Below are 22095 nucleotides of genomic sequence, written 5' to 3'. Positions count from 1 at the left end.
TCCCTGCCTGCTTCAGAATCATCAACAATCTCTCCTCCATCCCTGCCTGCTTCAGAATCATCAACAATCTCTCCTCCAGTTGGAAGCTCATTTGAACATCCCCCTCAGTGATCCAGGAATGAATTTCTTTCCTAGTGTACCACATAAAAACCCTATCAGCACACTGGTTCTCAACCTTGTCTTCAACTTGGAATCACCCAGGGTGTCTTCACAGATAAATACCTAGATTCAACGTCCACAATGGTCTCATTTATATGGTATAGGGTGTGAAGTGCCGTTGAGTTGGTTCAGAACTCACACACAATACTCCAAGAGGATCATAAACCAGCATGGGAAAACCAAAAGCATAATGCTTCTAGAAGAGCACACACAAAAAAAAGATTTCTGTAACGTGGTGTCAGCGCTATAGGATCAGCACTGGACTGTGAACCACAAGGTCAGTAGTTCAAACCTGCCAGCTGCTCCTTGGAAACCCTAGACAGGGTCACTATGAGTCAGAACTGACTGGACAGCACTTCACAACAGGGTAAGTAAAGATTTTTTTAAAAGGGCACAAAGACATGAAACAGAAAAAGAAAATGAACTGACAGACAATGGGCAAGTATTCCTATTAGTATATTTGGCAAAGGACTCAGATCTAAAATAAATGAAGAAAGGCGGCTATAAGTATGTAATGAGAAGATAAACAACCCAATTTAAAAGACAGAGGACTTGAACAAACACCTCACAAAGGAAAACAGTGCCCAGCACCATTAGTCATTAGGATCAAACCAGAGGAGATACATACTGACAACTGAAAGGGAGAGCATTAATGAGTAGCTCAGTGGGGGACTCTGCCCCTCATGTGGAGGAGACCAGGGCTCAAATGTCCAATGCAACCCAGGCACAGCTACCACCTGTCAGTAGAGGCCAGTACGTTTCTATGACGCTAAAAAGGTTGTAGCAGTGCTCCCTGACTAAGACAGACTAGGAAGAAAGGCCTGGTGATCTAGTACCAAATATCAGCCAATGAAAACTTACAGATCACAGTGCGCCATCCTGCAACCAATCATGGCGATGGCTAAGGATCAGGCAGCGTGTCATTCCTCTGTGCATGGGGTCACCAAGAATCGGGGCCTGACTCAACATCAGCTCACAATTTTCTATTTTCCCTACAGATTTTTCTCCCTTCTTCAATTGCCAATCATAATCAAATTTCTTGACCATAATTCGAAACTCTTTGCAGAGATAGGGGAAAAAATGGACTCTGGGGGAGAGTTTATGGTTACTAATATGTATCCTTAAGCAGTCGTGTTCAATCAAATCTTTTCATTCAGCTCAGCAAAACAAACCAGAGAGTTAACCAATTCCATAACCTTGAATCCTGATGCTACAGTAATTTTGCTTTCTGCGCCTTTAAAAGTGCAATGTTTTCATTTCTTGGCTTAAAAGTGCTGATCCAGACAGCACAAGACAACAGAAGCACTGTGAATATTTGCAGGAAAAAAAAGGAAACGTGAGAGATTAAAAAGACAACTCCCTCACCAGGCCCAAGGTTGCAATGCTTCCTGGTCTTTTGAACAAGAGCTTCTTGGAAATAATAACAACAAACCTGAAGATTCACTAAAGCCAGGGTCTACAGAGGACTGTTCTGTCAACTATCCACAGAGCGCTGAGTGGTTGAAGGCAAATGAAACTGACCTCAGAGAGTGGAGTAAGAAAGGAGTGATGAAATCACCTACCATACTCATTTACAAAGAAAGAAAACATGACTTGCTCACTGGGATGTGGTGCAGGATGCTGGTAGCAGGTCCAACTCCTCTAGTTCAGTGAGATTCCTCTTCCCCTCCCCTCCCTTTCCCCCCACACATACCTTAACATGGTCCCTTGCTGACACTCAGGAAAGACCCTGGAGCCAAGTGGTTCTTGCTAGAATCAACACCCTCCAGACACACTGCTTCTGAGGTCCCACCCACCCACCCTGCTGTTGCGCTGCAGCATCTCACCGCTCTCCAGGTGATTTCGAGGCATTTCAGGAAGCTTGGCTGCACTTTCTATGGCTAGCTGGGACTACTCATCCATTTCACTACCTACCATTACAGGGTAATGAGTTGCTTCTTATACAACGCCAGCGGACTGACGTGTGAAGCTCAACAGTCCATTACTTGGCCACTGAGTCATTTCTAGCGCACTGTTACCGTGTCACGTTCTTACTTTTCTTAAGCATAGCAAACAGAAAAGGTTTGGCTTCCTGCAAGGTCTTAGAAGCACCAAGAAAGCCAACAGTAACAAAGGCTGACATTTAGAGAGCATTTATTGGTTGCCAACCCTTGGTCTCAGTGTTGTTGCCATTAAGTGCCACGGAGTTGATTCTGACTCATAGTGACCCTGTCTAGGGTTTCTGAGGAGCAGCTAGTGGGTTTGAACTGCTGATTTCACCATTCAAACCGACCTTGCAGTCCAATGTGTTATCCTGCAGTGCCACACCAGGCAGGTATGAATGAATACCAGGTCTCAGTGTATGTATGTATTCAGTCCTCATAGCTACCCGAGGAGAAGGAATTTTCACTACTGTTCCCATCTTACATATGACGAAACCGAGTAACTCAGTGGTCACACATTCCAGTAATGTATAGGGGTTAAGGGCTAGGAACACAGTAGTGAGCAAAGCAAACGGAGTCTCATGCACTTACTTCCAATGGAAAGAAATGTAGCAATAAAACTTTTAAAAATTAAAATGTATAGTTAAGATAGAAATAATTGCTCTACAAAAAGCAGACAATGGAGTAAGGGAGAAAGAGTGTCCTCCAATGCATTTAGGGTAGACTGGAGACATAGTGGCATTCTGGAAAATTTTGGATGAAGTGAGGGAATGAGTCTGGAGGACACCGGGTGAAAAGTATAGGATCAACAGTGAAAAGGCCATGTGGTTGCCCTGGGCAGAGTGGTGGGCTGCTGGCACACCTGAGCAGAGTAGCCAGAATGCCAAGAGGGAGACACAGGAAGTGAAATTGACTGGGGTTTACACTGCCCAAGATTGGACCAACAAAACAGATCCTGATCATGGCTAATCCTCTTCAACAATGTCTCTTCTTGCTGGCCTGACAAGACAGTCATCAGCCCACAATATACTTGGGTCCCCTCCTGCTGCTGCTGGAGATGCCTGACATCTTCTCAATCCTCCACAGCTTTCTTGTAGTGAACTCGATTTCACCTTGGTTGGCTTTCTTCTGAACAAAGCCTAGTAAATGGTGTGGTTCTATTCCCTCCTTCCTCAAAACATTTCATAACCATTTCTGCTGCAGTCCCCAAAGATCCTAATAAATCTCCTTGCAGTACGCTGGACAGCTTTCTTCTTTTCCCATAATCACAGCGGAAGCTAGCTGACTTTTTAAGTAGAATTTTTCTTCCCTTACAAGCGATATACTGACTTCTTACAAAATTCTGTTTTTTTCTCTCCTCAGCTCCGCTAAGGCGTTAACTACTACATGCCCCAGCAATTATTTCATTTCCAAGAAAAATGCCTTTGATTTAAGCAAACCTAATAATCTGGACTTGCAGATTTGCTCAAAAGATAAAATGGGCATGATTTGGGCTATAAAAGGATTTCTCACTTTAGAAAATGATTCATAATAGCACTGCTATAAATGGCAAGCTTGCCTATTTCATCTGATATTTAGGTGTCAATTCTTACACAAATCTCTGAGGACAGAGGTATTGGGGTCAGGTGAAGTCAAACCCTACAATGAGATCTTTGCAAGAGCCAGGCGTGGATTCCTACCATATGATTCTTGGGAACATCATATTTTAACCACCACAAATCTGGAATCCTATAACCCTCTACTGTAAACAGCTGTGATTTCTAGAATGCTGTGCCTCGACTCCACAAACAGAAAGAACTCTAAAAACCCACCAAACCAGCCAGCCTCCTACTCTCTTCTAGCTGGGATTTGAGACTTCTCATTGTTCAGGTAGTCAGCTTATCTGCTTTCCAGGTCTCATCCACGTGTTTCCATGGAAAACTGCTGCCACTGTTCTCTGCCGTTACTTACAGAACTCTTCTTGGACATCTTCTATGCTCACGCAGTGTGATCATCAATTTGCATGTCAGCTCCTTTCAATTGGATTCCATCCAACCAGAATTACAGCTGCCTCTCTCTAGGAGAAAGTAAAGTAATTTTTCCCTTCCACAGTGCTAGGGTCCCTACCAGAGAATCAACCTGTCACTCTGCTTGCTATTAATTATCCAGAGCGCCGCCACTGTTTCCCTTCCTTCATAAAGCCCTGAACCATCTTCCATCCCCCTGTGATTAGCAGCAGTCCTCATGATGCCGCTCATCCAGCGAACCGACGCATCAGGCACAGATGAGGACCAATGACAAGAATCATTGAAACCAAACACTTAGCTACAAGCCAAATCTCTTGTACAAAAATAAATGCATTCTGAAGTTAAAGGTTTGTCTTATACATTTCTAAGGCAGCAGATCTCCCAGCTGCCCCTCTAAAAGCCACAAGGTTAAGACAGGATTCCTGATACCTAAGTCCCTTTAGCCACAAGATAAGCCTGTGCTTTCTTGTTTCCGTGGTGATGGCAAAGATCTTCCCCGCCTCCTCTGTATGACAAGTCCCCCCGGCATTTAAAGGCTCCGATTAAATCATCCTGCAGTCTCCCCTACTTCGTGTTGTATCAGACTCAGGAGAGGGAACAGGATGGAGAAAAAGTCTCAAACGTTTCATGTGAGACCCAGCTGAATAAATTGAAGTTTATTACTCTGATGACTTGGGGGATACAATGACTGTCTTTAAAAAAAGGAAAGAAAGAAAGAAAAGAAACTCTCAAGGGCTTGAAGAGTGAAAAAGGAAATTAGATTTATTCAATATGACCCCAGAGAGTAAAACAAGAACCAATGGGCCCCCTGGCAACTACAACGAGAGAGCTTTCACCTTCAATATAAAGCAGGAACTTTCTAACAGAAAAATGGAGCTGTTCAAAGAATGCATATCCGGCAAGGCAGGGTACCCCATGTCTGTAGAGGTGGGACAACCACTTGCAAGAAATGTAATAATGTGCCTGACAACCCCTGCAAGAAAAACAGTTAAGAGGATCTCTAAGCTTCCTTCCAAGCCTAAAATTCTAGACAACTAATCACTAAGTGTTTTAAGTGCCTGTCCTCTTCTCATCACATTTGAGAGAATTGAGGTGTGAAGCCACCGCCATGAGCCTCCACTGTCCACTTCTACAGCACACGCCCACACTGCCAAGGATTAGGGGGAGGCATTCCATCAATTCCCTGGAATGGGAAAATGAGCCGTGTGGGGGAGAAGCTCATCACCATGGCAGGCAGAATACCATCTCGCCAAAGAGGACTATGTCCTCCTTCTTGGAACCTGGGAATGAAGGAGAATAGATGCTGTAGGCGGAATTAAGGTTGTAAACCAGATGCCCTTGAACTAAGAAGATTATCATAGATTGCCCATGTGAGTTCAATGTAATTGCAAGGCTCCTCAGAAGCAGAAGAGGAAGACATAATTATGGAAGAGGGAATCACAGAGACCTCTCATGAAAAGACAGATTATTGTATCTCTTTCAAATTGCTGTCCCACCTTTGATGACATGAAGTTGAACTGCTGTAGCTGGTTATACATTGTCAGACAGAGCCACAGGCCAAGGAATGTGGACAGCCTCCACAAGCTGGAAAAGGCAAGGAGTCGATTCTTCCCTAAAGACTCCAGAAAGGCACAGAGTCCTACCAACATCTTCACTTTAGCCCAATGAGAACCATGTTAGGCTTCTACCCCACAGAGCTGTTAAGATTTGTGCTGTTTTGGGCACTTCCTCACAAAGTTGGAAAAAGAAATACCACATGTCTTAGCAGTCCCTCTGCTAGGTATACATCCACAAGAAATAAGGATCAAAACACGAGAGATACAGGCACACTGATGTTCATCGCAACACTATTCACAACAGCAAAAGAAGATGGAAACGGCCCAAATGCCCATCAATGGAAGAGTGGATAAACAAACTTTGGAAAATACACATGATGGAATACTATGCAACGCTGAAGAATACCGATGAATCTGTGGAACATCTCATAACGTGGATAAACCTGGAAAAAGACATTATGCTGAATGAAAGAAATCGATCATAAAAGGACAAGTATTGTATGAGACCACTATTACAAAACAACTTAAGAAAAGGTTTCCATACTAATAGAAACATTTTTTGATGGTTACCAGGGGTGGGAAGGAAGGGAAAGTAATTCACTGGCTAGACGGTAGACACATGTTAACTCAGGTGATGGGGAGGGTGCTATATCAGAAGAGAGAGGCTGGCAGAAGAATGATGGAGACAGACGAAGACAAGGGCTGGAGGGGCAGAGGTCAATAGTGATATATACACAATGTTGGAACAAGAGTGTTTCTTGTGTGTAGATATCTAGACACAGACTGAATGGGTATGAGAAGAAGAATGGAATACATATATATTTCTATATCCCATAAATGTATGGGTTTGAAAGAGGCTATTGATACACAGATAACCAAAGGGAGGAAGAAGGCGAACTGTTGTTACAGGGAGAGGGTTACAATCATTGAGATGAAATAAAGCGTATGATGTGTTGAATATAAAACTATGATCATGTCTGTAAACTTAAACTCGAGTCACAATTTAAAAAAAAAAATCACACACACACACACACACACAAAAGACTTGTGTTGTTTTAAGCCACAAATTTTGTGGCAAAATTTATTACCAGAGCAAATAAGAAACTAATACATGCACCAAAGATTATGATCTACCCATACATTCCCTGGGAGAATAGGTAATATTTTATGAATATTTAAATATTTACATCATTAATAAAAGCTTCGTCATGAGAGGTACAGATTTAGTGGAAGACGGGGTTTCTATTCAGACCAACATAAGCTACTTTAGCAATTCGTTTTTGGTTGCCATGTCTCACAGTCATGTGAAATGCCCAGCAAATGTTTGGTGGCCTCAACAAATGTTTGGTGGCTTGAATGGAAGAGTCAACGTTCAAATGCTATTTTTGGTCTCCTGTGCCGGAGACAAAAAGACTCTCACACTATCGTGTACATGGCTTTATCACTCAGCAATCTACCCAATGACTAAACATGTGAATGACTGCTTTCCCACTGCTCCCTGTGGAGCTTCTGTAGCTAGTCAAAACCAGGACAGTTTGTACAAGTGGGCTTCAAAACCTTCTTGGGAAAATGGAATAAAAAGATACTGGAATTTTTCCCAAACTCTGTAAAGCCCCTTCGTGCATATGGGTGTGTATGAGAGGGAAATGGAGAATGAGTGCCTTTCAAATCATCTGTATTTCCTTTCAAGAAGGTGTCAGGCATTCCTCCAGATTATACTCTGGAGGACCGATTTCACCTCTCCCTCCCTTCTACCCATCCCACACAAAGCATAGATGATTTCCCTCCACACTAGAAAGCCTGAAGAGAGAGACTGAAAACAATCACCACTACTGTTTGCCTTCCTCAGGGTGGCTGGCCTCCACAGAGACTAGAATGCTGTCCAACTTGTCTGTCCTCATTTCCCCTAAGAGTTATGGGCTGAACAGGAGCAAGCAGCTAAAATGCCGTAAGTTACCATAGAGGACCACAAGCATAGTCCAACAGCCAACTCACACAGTCTCTACCGCCCACCCCAAACTGTTGGTGGCAAGATGCCACCAGGAATGCTTGGTCAGCTGGAGTCAAGCAGCCACTCCACAGCCTCTGCTCCCCATTACCTGTTGTTTATTTTAATGGGGAGCATTCTTTCAGAATGCTTGGGCCTGGCCCCATGTACACACAGCCACCCAGACTCTTGTTTTACACTCCAAATCAAAGGCACATTCAGTTTCATTTACATACAAGCTGAGTTTCTCCTCTTTGGAAGAAAGAAAAAAAAGTTGGGAAAATATTATGAAACAGATAATATGCAATTGTGGGAAAGAAGAGGCTCTTGAAGGAATATTTTTTACATAGCCACATGTTGTTGTGTGCCATCAAGTCGGTTCAGACCCATAGTGACCCTGTGTAGGGTTTCCGAGGAGCGGTTAGTAAGTTTGAACCACCGACCTGGTGATTCATACCAACTTTGCTGTCACATAGATGCTTAATATTTTTAAAACTTAGACATTGTGACGTGTTTTAAATTTAGAACTTCAGAGATTTAAAGTACCAATTTCAACAAAGGCCTTAATTAGAAAACTAAAGAAATGAAAATGCGAACATGCCACAACTAACAGAAAAGGACTCAATGATGGCTTCCACACAGACTGTCATAGTGGACACCCTCTTTAACTGTCCGCCACACAGCCTTGTGACTACGAACGTGTTCCAGAGCCATACTGTCTCCTTAGACATCACCACCTCTATCAAATACTACAAAAAATGCTGGCCAGCTCTGAGTTTTGTTCATATTCAAAATGGAGTGCTTAGAGTACCTCACAGCAATGAGCAAGAACTTGAGGGCAGTGCAGGCTGCAGAGGGCTGCTATGTGTCAGAAACGTCTTGATGGCACAACAACAAGGCTATTGCTGTTAAGTACCGCCGAGTCAGTTCTAACCCATAGTGGCCCTGTATAGGGTTTTCAAGGAGCGGCTGGCAGGTTTGAACAACCGACCATGTGGTTCAAACTGACCTTGCAGGCCAGTGCATTATCCCGCAGCATCACACAAGGCTGTTAGGAAGATTAAATGAGTTACTAAACACCACTCACATCTAAAGTGCCTGGTAGAAAGGAGCTCTGCACCAACATGTGCTGCTCATCACGGTGCTCACACTGGTCACAACACCATCCTGGCATTCAGTGCGGCTCTAAGAACCCAAAATGGCCTCTTATCCCTCCAGCGTGACAATTCACCTAGCACTGCTGAACAGGAAAGACTCTGTCTTTTAGGTAGAGTTCACTGAGAATATGATCCTCTAAAGAAACTCGGAAGCTCAAGTCTCCATAGGCTTCATTTGCCCTTTCTGAGAACCGATGATCTGTAAGGAATCCTCCCCCAAGTAGAACACTCCACTGGCCCATAACATATCTGTTCCTAAGCTCCAGTCTGGTGTAACTGTAGGATAAGCGCAGGATACAGGTTGGCGATTCTAGCTCACCAGCTACTCCTTGGAAACCCTATACTGAGTCGCTAGGAGTTGGAACTGACTCCACGGCACTTAACAACAATGACAACCTCCAGTATATGTCTTTGATTGCCTTCTGATAGTGCTTCCAGAACAACTAGTCACCTCTCAGAAGCTATCTACCCAGCAGACAAAGCGGTCAGCACTTTAGCCACTGAGTGCTTTCAAAGTCAGCTGTTTAAAAGTCTTCTTTCGGCCACGAGCAGATTACAATTACTCTGAAAATTTCTGGAACCACGGTTTCTGCTTATGCGTCAATAAAAATGATATGAGCCAAAGAAGGCACTACAACAATTGCTTTAGTGTCCCGACATTAAATGTAAATGGGGTTACTGAGATAAGACTACTGAAGGCAGGCTTCATTCTAAATGACAGTTGGTTTCCTCCGGAAAAATCTCAGGCAATGGACACAACTCGGAACAGTAATAGAAGGATGTGACACAAACAGGTCTCAAGAATAGCATTAAAGGAGTCTTTGAACCTTGTGAAATAAAGCTACATAAGAAGAACAACTACAAAATATCCATATGACCTAACTGCTGCAAACTACCCCAAATCCATTTTAAAGATCACCAAAATAAGTAAGTGGAGGGGCACACTATGACCATCGGCTGGAAGACTCTAGATAAGCAAGCACTCATTCCCAAACTGATCTACAGATTTAATGCAATTTCAGTCAAAAGCCCAGCAGGATGATTCGAAAATTTGTATGGAAAAAAAAGTTATTAAAAGAGACAAAACAAGATTGAAAACAAAAATCACACTACTCAATTTTAAGGCCTGGGCTAGGATAATCAAGACAGTGTGGTACTGTCAAAAGTACAGCCACCTGACTCACCAGGGCAGACTAGATCATCTTTAAATAGACCCATACATCTACAGACAACTAATTTTTAACAGAGGAACAAAGGCAATTAACTGGAGAACAGAAAGTCCTTTGGATATTCATATTAAAAAATACAACTTCAATCCACACGTCACACCATATACAAAAATTAACTCAACATAAAGCACAGACACTAATTGGGACTACTAATTGCAAGGTCAGTGGCTTGAACCCACCAGCCGCACTGAGGGAGAAAGATGAGGCTCTCCACGTGAAGATTTGCTGTTTTAGAAACCCTAAGGGGCAGTCCTACTGGATCCTAAAGGGTAGCTATGAGTCAGCATAACAACAACGCTATGTTTATTTTTTAAAGTCAATCCCGCCCAATCTCACAAAATACATGTGTAGCATTTTGTGAGAATTAGGTTATATTTTAACTATAAAGCATCACACATAACACATACCACATATTACACACAAAATGTACGCTCTGGAAATTGTTATTTGCTCAAAACCAATAATCATTTGTTGTAGGACTGCAGCAAAGACTGGTTTTGTTTCCTTCCATTTTGTACATGGGAAAAACTGCTGAACACAGAGTAAGGAACCAAACTAGAAATTTGCTTGGGTTTTTCCTCCTCTATTTTTTAAGGAAAGAAGTAGGGACTCTTGGTGTGGCACTATATGATAAACACTGAACTGCGAACCACAAGGTCAGCAGATTAAGCCCACCAATCACTCCTCGGAAACCCTGTACACAGGGTTGTTGTGAGTCAGAACCGACTGGACAGCACTCACCATTACCACCAACAACAAATATATTAGGAAAAAACTGGTTATAAAGCAGGCACAGAAAGTGCTTGTATAAATGGACGTGAAGAAAGCAAATGTCTTCAAACACATACAATCTTTAACACAGAATTATCCGGAGAACCACAAATAAAATTTTCTCCCAAGAGAAATGTACTGAATACTTCTAACCTGTCTGCCCAATAGAGAAAATAATGTATACTGTTAATCATACCTCAAAAGAACTCTGGAAAGAAAAGTGAATTTAAAATAAGACCAAATCTTCCTACTATTCCTCACAACCAAAGAGAAATCTGAAAATACCTTGTCTCTTTTCTCCTGATTTTAACACACTGGGAATGACTTGCTCCTGTCCAGCCCTAAATGCTGAACCATCCATCCTTCAGAGACCAGTCCTGTCAATCAAATCCACCCTCAAATGCCAGCTGCTATACAATCACACAGTCCAGCAACTTCTCCATGCTAGGATGGAAGGACACCAACCACATGGTGGATCAGCCACGTTCCTTCCAACCCACCTTCCAACAATCAGAGAAACTGAATGGGGCAATGCATGTGTGAGTGAGTTTAACAGGTTAAATGTTCCCTGTCAAAGCCAAGCTGCCTTCTTAAATATAAGACTGTCCTTAAACAGACTTCTCAACTGTGATTCGGACGTCTGCATTTAGAATCCTGTGCCAAGTGTGACATAATGAGGAAGTAGCATTCCTTAACTTGAGTTTCCATACAGAAACCTAGGACTGTTAAAACTTACGGAGCAAAACAGAAAGGTAACATTTTTCCCTCCTGGTGTGATGCTATAGAATCAGCACTGGACTTCAAACCATAAGGTCATCAGCTAAAGCCCACTAGCTGCTCTTCAGAAACCCTATATGGGTTTCGATACCACTTAACAACAATATGAAACAATAAAAGCTGACAATTATAATAAGCTTCACCCACCACCCAAGTACCCAAAGGAGTCATTCTCTGCAGAACATGAAGGTGGAAGTCAGCCAAACCCAAACCCAACCCAATGTCCATCGAGGCCATTCTGACTCATAGCAACCCAGTATAGGGGGGTGTGGAGGCTATAAATCTTTATGGGAGCTGACAGCCTCATCTGTTCTCCTGTAGAGCAGCTGGCAGATTTGAACTGCTGATCCTGTGGTTAACAATCTAGTGCTTATCTTACAGCAAAAGCAGCCTACGACATCCCAAATAGCCAAGCCAATACGTCACTCTCCAATTCTTTAATTGCCAAGAACATTTATAACTACAACATACAACCAGTAAAAAGCTTAATTATAACAGTGGGCATTTTAATTGTTTTCGGAAAACTAGCCAACAACCTGTGGTATAGAGCTTCAAAGGATGCAATCTCACGAGCTAATTAAGATCTAAACTCTGACAAACTGTAGCCCTCACAGTGATATTCACTTAGAAGCTGAACATAAGTAAGGTATATAAAGGGATAATTTAGAAATTACTGACGGGAATTAGGGGACTTGTCTAATTCGATTTTGCTTTGGTTTTTGACAACAGGGAGCCAGAAAATTATTTTCATCCAATTTGGAGGGCTGGCCTTTCACAAGAGAATCCCATGTGCCACGTACATTTAAGTCATTTAGGAATCCTTTATAGCAGACTTGGTTGAGGTAGCTAGCTTGGGAAGGCTCAGGCATTTTTTAGATAATCCTAAAGGAAGGGAAAAAAAAAAAAAAAAAAGAGTTGGGTGCTTTGTATATTACAAAGGAAATCAAGTGAATCTGGTCAGTGGATCCAGCTCCAAGGGAAGGGGAAGGGTCTTCTGAGAAACAAGAGAGGTAGCATTTTGCCTGTTTTGCTTCATTTTGAACTCCCCCATCCAACACTGCCACTCTCACTTTAATAAAGTTTAGAGCTCTGGATTATTTTTATCTAAAGGACAAAATCCTCTTGGTGAGAAGATTCAATTGAAAGCAAAGTTTCTTTTCTTTTGGTCTCTCAACTTTGGGTTGGAGCATGCTTGCCAGGAACTTGGAAAACAAATACCTCTCATTACCTGCAGTGCGGACGACTGTCCTTTCTGCCACTCAGCTGACTACCTGAAGAAATGTGCACATTTCTCCGGCCTCATGAAAGACTCTGATTTGCCATCTTTGAAGCTGAGAAGTCTCTCGGGTACAAACTTGCCCAGACTACTGGAATGACCAGGTGGGTGAGACATGACAATGAAAACGTCACTGCAGAAAAATGTCTGGTTGTACTTCGACACTCTTTGACCCACTGTCACCTCCAGCAGGACCAACTCATCCCCTTTGGTGTCAACTTGAACCCCACCCGGACTTAGACACAGCACTCATGACAAAATCCCTTCCAGTGATTCACACCAATGATTTTAAATCCCGAGTCCCCGGGTAGTACAGACGGTTCATTTGCTTGGTTGCTAAGTGAAAAGATTGGGAGGTTCAAGTCCACCAAGAGGCAACTAGGAAAATGTATCCACTGACAACCCTCTGGAGCACATACAGCTCTGGTCTGGCACACAAGGACAAGATGTCACCACGTGTCAGAATCAAGCCGACAGCCATCAGGTTTTAAGCTGACCTCCAGACGCGCTAGTATGCTACCCAATTCCTAGTAAAGCCACAAAAGAGCCTGTCTGGTTTTTCAAGGATTAATGCCACCTAAAAGGAAAAAAATGAGTTTTTTAAACCTTTCCTCTCTGCCCTCACGTTAAGTCTACCTGGCCATTATGCACCTTTGTGCAGCTTTGAGTTGGCTGAGTTGGCTCACTCCAACAAGCCCCAGAGCAATTGGCCCTCAGCAAGGCCCTACTGCCACCACTATATCAACACACAGCAACCCCAGGGGACAGACAGAATGGTACTGCCTACTTTCACGCTAGGGTTTCCTGGACTGTCAATAGTTAAGGACAACAGTCTCATCTTTTTCCCTCAGAGCGGCTGGTGGGTTTCAACTGCTGACCTTGCAGGTCACTTCACACTTCACACGCTATGACATCAACACCAGGGCTACATATGTCAGCAAGGAAGAAGGTACTTAATACACAAGCACCCAGCGTAAGGCAGTAAGGGCATCAGCTGAGTCACATCAGGATGCCTGAACTACTTTTGATGGCTCTGATGAACAAACATGAAACAAAAATGCTTTTGTCACTGTAGCAGTAACTGGATGGCATTCAATTAAGTCAGAATGAGAGCTGATTTTCTCAAAGGTATTATTAAGTCAGCAAGCAAAAATTCATCAAAAACATCTACAAAAAAAAGTGTCCTACGCCAACACTGAATACACAGTCACAAAATATGCCTTCATTATGTCTTTCCTCCCTGAGACAAGTATACGAAATACAAAATGTCCCACATTATGTCTTTCCTCCCTGAGACAAGTATACGAAATACAGAATGCAAACTGCCAGTACAAGATGGGGGCGTAACTCAGACCTAACGCATTGCACACAATAAAACAGGTTACTTGTTTATCCTGGCTGAGACACACAAGAGACTATAGATCTAACAGTCAGCATAGTGTAATATGAACACCCTTGTAAATGCCAATGCCCTCCCACTCAGAAACACACAGTTCTACACTCACTACACAACCACCATCCCCGGCCCCAAAGGATGTAATGTCTGGTCATTAACAGTCTCCCACATCTTAGCACCAGACTCTCACAGTCTGAACGCATCATACGACTTCTGAACAATCACCCCAGCTTTTCTGTTTCTATTCGCTATCCATGAGCAGGAGAGGAAGACTCAGAAAGGTTTCTTTTCTTAGTCACCCTGGAGAAAGAGTTTAAGAGAACTGATCCGTCTTTTCTGGGATTAGGTTTCTGCTGATTTGAAGAAACCAGAGATCAGACATCACAGTGTCCTCATTGAACCATTCAGATCTGACCAGAACAAACTGGGCTTTCACAGAGACTCAAAGATCAAACATGTCACTCACAGGGTCCTTCTAGAATCTTAGAGACAACCTACACAGCAAAGGACCCAGAGAAATAGGTCCTACAGTCAACGTCCTTGACCAATACTTGGGAAATCCCACATGCTGAGACTCTAAAGCCGCTGTTTTCACAGGTCTTCATCATGGAAGTAAGGACCACTGGAGATGATACTAGAAGGACTGATGGTACTGTAGGTTAAGCACAGGTCTGCTAACTACAAGACTGAAACCCACCAGTAAGATTTACAGTCTCAGAAACCCTAGGGAACACTTCTACTCTGTCCTATAGGGTCGCTTAGCCAAAGTTGATTCAACAACAGTGAGTTTGGCTTATTCACTAGGTGGATGATACACAATGACATGAATAAGTAAGGGAAAGGGCTCTCTCTCAAATCTACTGCACAAAGCAGACATGTGCTAACTTGAGAGAAACGTGGTTTAAAAGTAGCAGATCAAAAATGGTGCTGCTATTGGGTCCACGTTTTGAGTAAGTTTTTTGGGTTTTTTTGGAAGATATGTTTTCTTACCAACTGGGGCCCTGTCAGACTGATTCAGCTATGTCAATCCATTAGGAAATGTATCTTCAGCATCCAGAATGGGGCCTGGCATTCAAATAATTGGATGCACTCAAAAATGTGTTGAATAAAATAACACCTGGAATCCTGGTGTGATGCTGTTAGATTAGCACTCGGAATCCCTATACAGGATTACTATGAGTTGGAAACAACTCAATGGCACTTAATAACAACAATACACACACTTTTGTAGTCCTGGTGTGGGGCTGTAGGATAAGCATTGGACTGATAAGCTAAAAGTTGGTGTTTCAAACTCACCTGCTACAATTCAGAAACCCTATACATACATGCTGTTATGAGTTGGAACCCACTCCACGGCACTTAACAACAAAGTTAACACTTTGTTAACATAGTGCCCATTGTGAGCCCCGCACCATGTTGACCATGTCTACATTCTTAAGTTTCTTGATCCCTCACAAAAACCTAGGTTAGTACCCTAAAAACAAAGTCAATCCCATGATGAAAAGCAACAACTGGTATTGACTGGGGCAAATCTGTAGAAAGAGCAGGCAGATGAGGTCTGATCGTTAAAGCACACAAGGAAAGAACCTCAGCAACCCCTCCCTGGCTGATCTCCTGTCAGGAAATGGGGGGGAAATTCTCGCTTTTTAGAGTTAACTAAAAGAAAACAGCTTTTAAAAATGTGACGACTGCTCGCGTCAAGAGCGAGTCAGGTGTTCCCCATCAAGAATAAGCAAAGGAAATGAAAAAATTCCAGGAAAAGAGCCGCATCAGAGGCTGCAGAGACTTGGGCCCTGACCTCCCAGGGCCTTTACTGTTGGTTTCCTGGGAACATACCAGCCTTTGTGTTTGGCTGAGAGCAGGATCTTGGCCCTCCTTTACCTTCCAATATGCACACTATCATGTAACCGAATGACGGGAAGTGTAATCTCATCACACAATACAACACAGCAGCTGTGAGTTCCTAGTGAAAGGACAGCGGCTCAGTTCAGCTGCACACCTGCAATTATTTAATGTCTAGTTAAGCCTGTCTCCATTTAATAAATTACTTGATAATTACAAAAAGAATGGACAGAAAACACATAAACCACAATCGAGAATTAGAGAGAACGGTGGGAAATAACAAACAGGGGTGGAGAAAAGCTTCTTACAAAAGGTTCGGAGAAGGACTAAATAATGGGGACCAAGGAAATTGGTAATTTAATTTGACATATGCGTTACAAACACCATGTTAGGCACCAAAGAGCATCCAAGGTTGCCCTGGCCTGGCCCTGTGGTTGGTGTGCTCAGCAGGCCACTTGAGGGAAGAAAGGCTGAAAGACTAGGATAGAGATCCACTCTTCCAGCCAGTTTAAGAACTACGGGATTATCTATTTCCCTTTTCACTTACTAACAGAATAGACAGTTCCCAGACGCTCCAACACACAGCTTTCATCTGTCTAGAAAACCAGAACAGAAAGTGCTAAAACAATACAAATGTAGACGCAATATCCAAATCTCATTTTCACCAGCTATTTCCTGAACTGCACTCAAAATAAATTTATTTTCCTTCTAGCTTTACTTCTCCGGCTGTCCTCTGGTGAAATAAAATTGCCAGAAGGAAGAAAACAAAAAGAAAAGGTAGAGAACTAAGAAAGAAGAGTAAAGTGGAAGAATCTGCATGCTCCACAGATCAGACGATTGACTCTTAAAGAATATACAACTTCTCTTGAATAGACCCATTCGAAATTGTTCACCTGAATTTTCACTTGGATCCAAAACAAAAGCCACAACTTCTTGGTATTTAATCCTTTCTGGTTGGGCCATCAGTGGCAACAAGCCAGGATTGCTAAAATGACATGCATTCTTTCCAGGGAGCAATTTTGCAACATGGAACTGAGCCAAGGAACACTGTCCCAAAATCACAGAAGGATCCAATCCCCTAAATTGACCATCCATCCTTCCGCCCAGCCAACTTCTCATCCATCCGTGCATTCATTCTACAGAATTCATTAAACATCATTTGCTATGAACCACAAGGTTGGCAGTTCAAACCTACCAGCTGCTCGCTGGAAACCCTACAAAGGGTCACTATGAGTTGTAAACGATTTGACGGCACTTAACCCCCTATGAGTTGGAACCAACTTGATGGCATGCAACAAAATAACAAGTATTGTAGGAAAATTAAGATCTAGAATCAGTTACTTCAAGCAGTACAAGGTAGCATTGTACAAAATAAAATCAGTACTGTTGTTGTCGCTGCTAAGTGCCATCAAGTCGGTTTTTATTCACAGCAACCCTGTATAGGGTTTCCGAGGCTGTGAGTCCTTATGATTTGCAGTCCAGTGCTTATCCTACAGTCACTACACTCTTTAGCAGTAACACGATTACCACGTATATTACCAGGCTGAATTGAGAGAGGCACAAACACCTATGAGTAAGCTTTATCAGAAGGAACACCCAACACCTTTCAGTTTCCAAAGCTGAGAAGAAAAAAGAGCGGAGGACATTCTAGGCATAAAAACACACACATAAGCAATGGCACAGAGACATAAAAGCAGAAGTCAGAATACCAAAGTATCTGGAAGTGCACCCCGGCTCTAACTCCCACAAGGTGCATGACTGTGAGCTAATGACAAACTCTCTGATGTTGTGTTTAATAATCTAACCAGACAATGTTAGTCAGGCACCTGGAGTTATGTCTACCAATGTAGGATGACTGCTACTGAGAGACCTTGTGACTGCACTGGCTGTAGGGGAGAGGAGGTCTAGGACTGAGGTGAAAATGAGATTCTGGAGCTACAGTGTACAGAGCCTCACATGACACACTCGTCACCAAGCTGCCACCTTGTTGATTCTGACTCATGGTAAATGTATGTACACAGAGTTGCGTGAGCTTTTCAAGGCTGTGGCCTTTCCCTAAAGCAGATTTTCAAGCCTTCCTTCCCAAGCACCTCAAATTGCCAACCTTGTTATTACAGTCCAAAGTGCTTAGCCATCTGTACCACCAAGGAAATCCTTAGGTGGAATTTCTAGAAGAGAGTCTTCTATGGGCGACAGGAAGACTCTGAATGTTTATTAGGTTCAGTGGCAACACAATGTCTTGGAAAGAAGGAATGAAAAGATACTGGACTTTTTCCATGAACTTTCTGCAACCCTCTGATACAGACACTAAGGTTTCTCACAAATCACTGTGGTGGCCGAGCAGGGATGAGTCACCCAGGAGGTTACTGCAAGTGATGGGTCAGAGAATAAGGGGGTGCTAGAGGAACCAGTCGCTGGAGAAGGATATAATATTTGGTAGGGTGGAGAGTCAGACAAAAAGAGGAAGAACCCCTCCCCCCCCCACAAGACGGACTGGCCAAGTGGCAGTATCGATGGAGTCAAGCATGGCAACAGTAGTGAGGTTGGCCCAGGATCAGGCAGTGTCTCGTTCTGCTGTGCATAAGGTCGCTATGGATCAGTACCGACTCGATGGCACCTAACAACACCATCACCAGTGGGACCCGAAAGGACAGGATAGAGCCAAGGTACATTTCAGAAGTACAACAGCAGGATGTGGTGACCTCCCAAGATGAAACTGGTTTCAAAGAGGAAAATGACAAAGGATTTAATTAAGTTAGCAAGCCAGGTTACTATTTTCACACTCTCGAAACACTGCTCTACTTAATGAACTAATTTATATTCTAATGAATTTATATGCATGCATTAAAAATAAAAGTCAGCAAAACATGACTCAACAGACTAGCAATCCTGGCCCATAAACAACCTGAAGTTGATAGTTGGGAGTTGTTTTTGTGTCTAAGAGTACTGTATTAAAATTCGTAGTTCCACCTTGACCAGACCCAGGAGAGCAAACAGCTCCCTGACTCCCCTACCTAAGGGACTCTCCACTCTAATGAGCAGCTCTAAACCTGGGCTTGAAGGCAGAGCGTTAAAAGCCAGTACCTTTACATTTCTCCCAGGCTGAGGCATGGACATTCAGTGAGGAATCAACTTTCCCCTGCACAGTGGTGGCCCTGCAGGCTTCTGAAGAGAGGTGCCAAGCGTGCTGCTGAAAGGGGCCATAAAGGAGATGCTGGAGATGTCCTTCTGTGGGTGTCTTCATAACCTCCACAGCTTCTAGGGATTCCAAGGCTGTAAATCTATATGGGAGCAGACAGCCTCATCTTTCCTCCTGAAGAGCAGCTAGTGGTTTTGAACCACCGATCTGTGGTTAGCAGCCCAATACTTAACCTATTGTACCACAAGGGCTCCTTATTCAAGTAATAGGGAAGGGTGACCCAATTTTATATAGGACTCTGGTTATTCTGTTGTTAAGTGTTGTCAAACTGTACGTTGTTGTTGTTAAGTGCTGTCAAGTTGGCTCTGACTCATACCAACCCTGTATAGGGTTTCCGAGGAGTGGCTGGAGAGCTTGAATGCCGACCTTGTGGTTCAAACCGATCTTGCAGTCCAGCGTATTACCACAGCACCACACCACACCATGACTCCCATCAAGCTGTATAGCTGCGCTATATATGGTTTTCAAGGCTTGAAATCTTCGAGGGGGTAGAAAGCCTCATCTTTCTTCCTTGGAGCACTGGGGGAGAGGGAGGCTTGAACTGCAGATCTTGCGGTTCACAGTCCAGTACTTATTAAATGGAGCCACTGTGCTATAAGCTGACCAAAATCAAGCCATCCATCTGGCTTGAAAAGACGCAGCAAACCACTGATGAGAGCAACCAGGAGTTCTTTGCACATCGCCTATCCCTGCACACATTTCCTCAGGCACACCCACAAGCATAGGTTCTCTCCATGCCTCCCTTACTGGCCAGTAGCCCTTTCTACCTGTATAGCTGCCATTTCTAAACAATCCTGTCTTCTCATCTAGACTGTTCCTTAATGGAGAGCTAATTCAGTACTGAACTTGACCTCGTGGTTTGTGTGCCTAAGCAACAAAAATTCCATAAATGTTTGGGGTGAATGGCAGATTCATGGCAGAAACAGAACTCCAAAGAAGGTCTGGGAGGACCCATAAACTAGAGCAAGGCTTCCAAAAGGTAACATGCAAATAACCTGGGGATCATATTCAAATACAGACTGCTGAAGTCCCACCTGGGGAGATGCTAATTCAACACACCTGGGGTGAGGTCCATGAGGCTACATTTCTAACAAGATCACCCACCAGGAATACTGGTGTTGTGACTCTGGGATCCACATTCACTGTCCTTAGAATAACCTCCTATGCCTAGCGCAACCCTAAAAGAGAGCATGTGGCTGCCACCACCACTGTCAGATTTCACATGCATGCCGGTCACCGGATATCGAACGACTGCTTCCAGAAACACAGACTCTCCCACAAAGGTCTCTCCCTGGCATTTTTCCAAAGCACTCATCCACTTGCCTTCTTTCCCTGCCTTGGCGTCTTCTCTTTGTCCTTGCACCACTCCAACCACATCTGAATACTAAAAGCTGCAGCCTTTTGATTTGTGTGTCTCAGGAAAATGGCCCACTTCTCCAGTTACAGGTCTACCAACTTCCCCATAAAGAGCTTGCTCCACACAGCAATGAACAATGAGTCATCCACCCCCAGACGACCACCCATGAGCAACCAAGGGGCTAGGAGCTCCCTTCAGAGCTGCCTGCCAGCACCATACTGGTGGCCCCTCCTTGGTCCCTCACAAGTTCATCAGGCAAATGCGGAGCTTGGACCTGGTGTCAGGTTTCCCTATAGCTCAGATATCCTAGAAGTGTGTGATCTAACCCCTGGGCCACTAACAACCATTCCAGGTTTCGAATTTTGCTGCCACCCTCTTCCTACAACCAGACCCTGGCTGCTGCTAGTCCTTGCATTGAAGACATCACTGGAAAACATCTGGAGATAATGTCAGGAGACCTGGGGTCAAATCCCAATTCCACCACTGTTGTTGTTAGGTGCAATCAAGTCGGTTCCCACTCACAGAGGCCCTGCATAGAGTTTTTGAGGCTGTAAATTTTATAAAAGAAAGCCTCATTTTTCCTGTGGAGCAGCCAGTGGCTCAAACCTTGTGCTGAGAAGTTTAGTGCTTACCCTACAATGCTACTGCACCCATCCCCCACTCCAGTACTAAGGATGCCCTATATTTCACCTTCCAAGGATGATAACACTTCATTTTATGGGGAGATTTATTAGTGGAGGTTGAATGTTTCCCAAACTGCAAAATACTAAAGAAATCGTCACTTAGGATTTCCCTTCCATCCCTGTTTCACCTAGGAATGATTCCAGCCTGGAAATGCTGCCCTGTTGAGTAAATACCCTCAGTCAGCGGCATTACCCCATACTCCCACAGCTCACTGAGGGGTGGTGATGAAAACCTTCAGCCTTGCACTGGCAAATTCTGCTCAGGGAAGAGGCAGCCTACTAGTGCCTCACCTATCAACTTGCTTAATACCTCACACTCACTTGCTAAGGATTCAAATAGTGGCTTGAATGAATGGCTCCTTTGCATTTTAGTTAAATATGTTAAGTTCCTCACAAGGTAAAGAAAAGAGGGGTACAACACTTGATCAACAAAAGCCCAGGTTAATACTTCACCTCAGAAATCACAGCTCTTTACTACTATTGAGCCAATATTTATTGAGCACTTTTGAATTCCAAGGAGCCCTGAAGGTGCAGTGTGGTAAGCACTTGGCTGCTAACCACAAGTCTGGCAGTCTGAACCCATCAGCTGTTCTGTGGGAAAAGATGTGGCAAAATCCTAGCTTTGGAAACCCTACAGGGCAGTTCTCCTCTGTGCTCCAGTGTCACTATGAGTGGAAATCACTCCAGTGGGACACTTGTTGGATTTTGGTTTCTCGTGATCGAGGACTGCACTAGGAATGTTTACCACCGCAGTTACTCTTGCTAACCACACAGTGAG

General features: G+C 43.6%; 1 protein-coding gene across 1 annotated transcript in view; it reads right to left on the bottom strand.

Annotated features, from left to right (window-relative positions):
- Positions 1-22095, bottom strand: part of AUTS2 (autism susceptibility candidate 2) — a gene marked incomplete at its 5' end in the record, with an annotated part of 1396921 nt that overhangs the window by 1255047 nt on the left and 119779 nt on the right. The window lies entirely within an intron of this gene.

This window comes from Chrysochloris asiatica, unplaced genomic scaffold (assembly GCF_000296735.1).
Source record: "Chrysochloris asiatica unplaced genomic scaffold, ChrAsi1.0 scaffold00034, whole genome shotgun sequence".
NCBI classification, from domain to species: domain Eukaryota; kingdom Metazoa; phylum Chordata; class Mammalia; order Afrosoricida; family Chrysochloridae; genus Chrysochloris; species Chrysochloris asiatica.
Note: the sequence above shows the minus strand (reverse complement) of the source record. Positions and strands in the feature narration are given on the sequence as shown.